Source organism: Gorilla gorilla, chromosome 1, assembly GCF_029281585.2.
Source record: "Gorilla gorilla gorilla isolate KB3781 chromosome 1, NHGRI_mGorGor1-v2.1_pri, whole genome shotgun sequence".
NCBI classification, from domain to species: Eukaryota; Metazoa; Chordata; class Mammalia; order Primates; family Hominidae; genus Gorilla; species Gorilla gorilla.
The window spans coordinates 149,243,944-149,247,500 of NC_073224.2; positions in this window are offsets into that span (position 1 = coordinate 149,243,944).

Sequence of the window (3,557 nt, forward strand, 5' to 3'; positions counted from 1 at the left end):
TGAGTAGCCCCTTCAAATCCACAAAGACATTGGAGGAACTGAAGCATACTTATAATAAAACCAGGATTTCTATAATAGAGAGAAGCTCAAGCTCATGTAGCATCTTGCCAAATCATCAGATAAAAATGATTACACAAATTTCCAACAATAAATTCCCTCTGCATTTGCAGAGAGAGCACATAGGGAAAGAAAAAAGCACATCTTTAGAGCCAGACTTATCTATCAGACTCTTCTAGGGAGGCTTTATAAGCATTTGTTTCCCCTTTTCTCCCCCCTTTAATGTTCTTTCTGAACAGATTTTGAGAAGCCCTTGAAGTGGAAAACGTAAACTTAAATCCAGACTTAGAGACAGGATCCATTTCTTGACAATGAAAAAGGGGAAAAAATCATCCCAAACTTGCTTGTCACTATCCAAGCAAATATCCTATCTATCATAAGAACTGTGGTTCCTGGGTAACAGATTAGGCACATCAATAAAATACTGTAACCACAGTTTGAGAAAAATGCCCTGATATGTATAAGGTCAGAGGTTGACCAAGGTCACATAGAATCCTGAGCATATTTATCACTGGCCAAGCTTCAAACCGAGTTTTAAATTTTGTCAGACATAAAAGAACAAACAACGACAACAACAACAACAACAAAAACTGCTACCAGATGGTGTCAAGATAATTCCTCTCCGTGTTAAAAACACACGCTTAGATATAGTCAATAGTAAAAATCAAATAATTAGTCCAAACACCATATACACCTGGCACCACTCCTACTACAAGTTAGGAGGTACATTATTATAATTTCTGTGTCTCTCCAATTAAGTCAGCCCATCCAACTAATACGGAGTAGCCATAGTAGCCTACTAACACAATTAGTGAATTGATGATTTTCTGGAGCATAGATCATCCCAAGACAATAGGAAGAGACAGAATGTTATTTCAAATAGAAATTCTACTTCTAATTGCAAGAGAATTAGAAGCTCACTCCTTGCCACTCCCACCTCTGCCCTGTACCTCCTTTGATTAAAAGAAAACTTGTTCATATTTTGGAATGTTTAGTGCCTGCTATACAAAAGAACCCCCAAATTATAAATCCCCATATTTTGTGGCTAAACTCCATTCTTCAATTAATAAGAAAATGCAGTACAAATGTGTGGAAACCCCTCCGATGTGAGAAACCATATGCAATTGGTTCATAAAGTAAAAAGTAAAAACAGAAAGAGACTTTAGGAAGGAGGGTATTAATATGTCCAAATTAGTAAAATAAACAGAAAAATTGTTATGTGTTAGAAAGCACAAGGATGTATGTTATTACTAATTAATTGTAATATGTTTGCTTTAAAACATTTTTTGAAAACATAAATGATTACATTTAATGATGACACAAGTATTTCTTTAGCTCTAGTCTGTTGTGGCATTTCACTGAGTAGGGGAGGGATCTAGAGTCACAATTCTTCTAGCTGTTAAGATGAAATTCACATTCTATTTTAAAATGTGGATCTGAAGGGGAACAGATGAATCCCAGCAATGGTCATTTGTAGATGTAGAATATCATAAAATGCTGGGGGAAATTCTTATGTTTGAATCATTCTGGGTACCCAGAATTCGTATTAGGAATAATTAGGGTTCCTATTTTCCCCATGAGTCCTGCCTACTGCACTGCCAGAGAGAAAGCATCATGTAATTTTAATTATCAAGTCTACTGCAAAGCAAAGTTTTCATGCTAAGAAGAGGCCAAATTATGGGACTTCTCGCATTTGGGTTCATTTCCTAGAAAAGCATCACTTTGGATAGGGTTATTCTTCCCCCACATCTCAGTGAAGCACAATAAAGATTTTATTCTATGCTCCAATAATCATTGGCAAGAGGATGATGCCTCCTTCTGTCATCACACAGGAAAAAGCACATGAAGAGGATCCCAGGAATCAGGAAGATGGGGTAAAGTGAGGTCACAACTGGCAACAGAAAACCATCCAGTCTTTGAACGCAAAGATTGTAAATGTCTACTGTTTTTAAAACTTATTCTTTTTGGCAGGGTTGCATATGTTCTCTGTGCTCATTCCACGAATCTGGCTGATTATTATTCCAATCACCAGAGGAAGAGAGAGTCACATTAATTTGTAGTAATTAATAGCACTGATGCATTTGACAGCGCATGTTAACAAGCCTCTTTGATTGTTTGGATCTCTAACTGCGGCCCTTCTTGTTTGCATCACCTCCAAGGAATTCATAATATCAAAGCTTAACGGTATCTGATACTTGTCAAAATGCAATTTATAAAAGTTTAATTCTTTTATTGATTTAGTTTGGTTTTGATGCCTGCAGAGTCAGCTCCCTTGACAGAACTTAGCGGATTCAAATGCTTGTCACCAGCTCGGCCTCCTTTTTGCAGGGAACAATTGCCATAGGCCAAGCCAACAGGCATGGTTTAATTGCCATTAATTAAAAGCATAAATCTCTTTTTTCTTCAGTTGCTCTGCTCTTAAAGGGGGCTGCACATATCTCTCTTTTCCTGTGTTTGTCAGAACACCTTCTGGCAAGCAAAGTTAACCCATTCCATCTTTCTAAGCACTTTCTGGAATAATCTTTTGAAGCATTGCTCTTATGATCTGATGTGAAATGCATGCGGTTCGGTGATATTTAACAAACTGGATTTCTTCTTTATTGCAGTATAATGAGGTCAAATGAATCCCTCCATGGGTTGTATACATGCTTAAATGGTTTTTGCATCAAATTCTTTTTGACAGCAAATAAAACAGCAGCCAAACAAAACACTAGCTACTTAAAATTGGAAGAGACGGGGAATTGGATGAAAATGAGCTTTTAAAACAAAAACACATGTATGCCTTTTAACATTAGGTGCAAGTAACCTTCCAGCAAAATACTTCTGCCTGGTCATTTTCAGATTGGAAGCAATTAGTGAGATTCTTGGGATAAGGGGAAGTGCTGAGCTTAACAGAGCCCAAATGATTATACAGTAAATATTATTTCATCTCCGTTTACCTTCTAGTATTATCATTAAATCTATTTCATTTAGAAGAGACCCAGTGATGTTGTGAGCAAGGTAAAAATAATGAGGAGCTCATCGCTCACTTTGATGAGAGAAGGTAAAGAGGGTGGGTGAAGTGGGTAGTTTCTTTTTATTATTTTTTTACTTCCCCACAATTATCCTATGAAATGATTATCCACCAGGCTTTGCTATTCAATGGCGGTGTCAAAACAATTCGGTTTCCCCTGGCTGCCAAGCGCCTTCTCTTTCCCCCTCAGTCCTGCCGCCGTTCGGGGAAGTGTCGCTGTAAGCAGATTATTGCTTTAAAGCATTTACACATATTAGTTTTGCTGCATCTGCCAGCTTTAGCGGGACTGCCGAGCCGCGGAAGTCCTCCTCGCTTTATTTAAAAGAAGAAGAAGAAGAAGAAGAAGAAGAAGAAGAAGAAAAAAGTTCCGCGCTGGGCTGCTCGGCGTGCTCAGCGCATGAATATGTTATGCATCTGTTTTCACCGGGTCAGGCTAGGGAGAGTGATTGATTTTTGGCCCCAGTGCACTTTTTGCGAAAATCTTTAA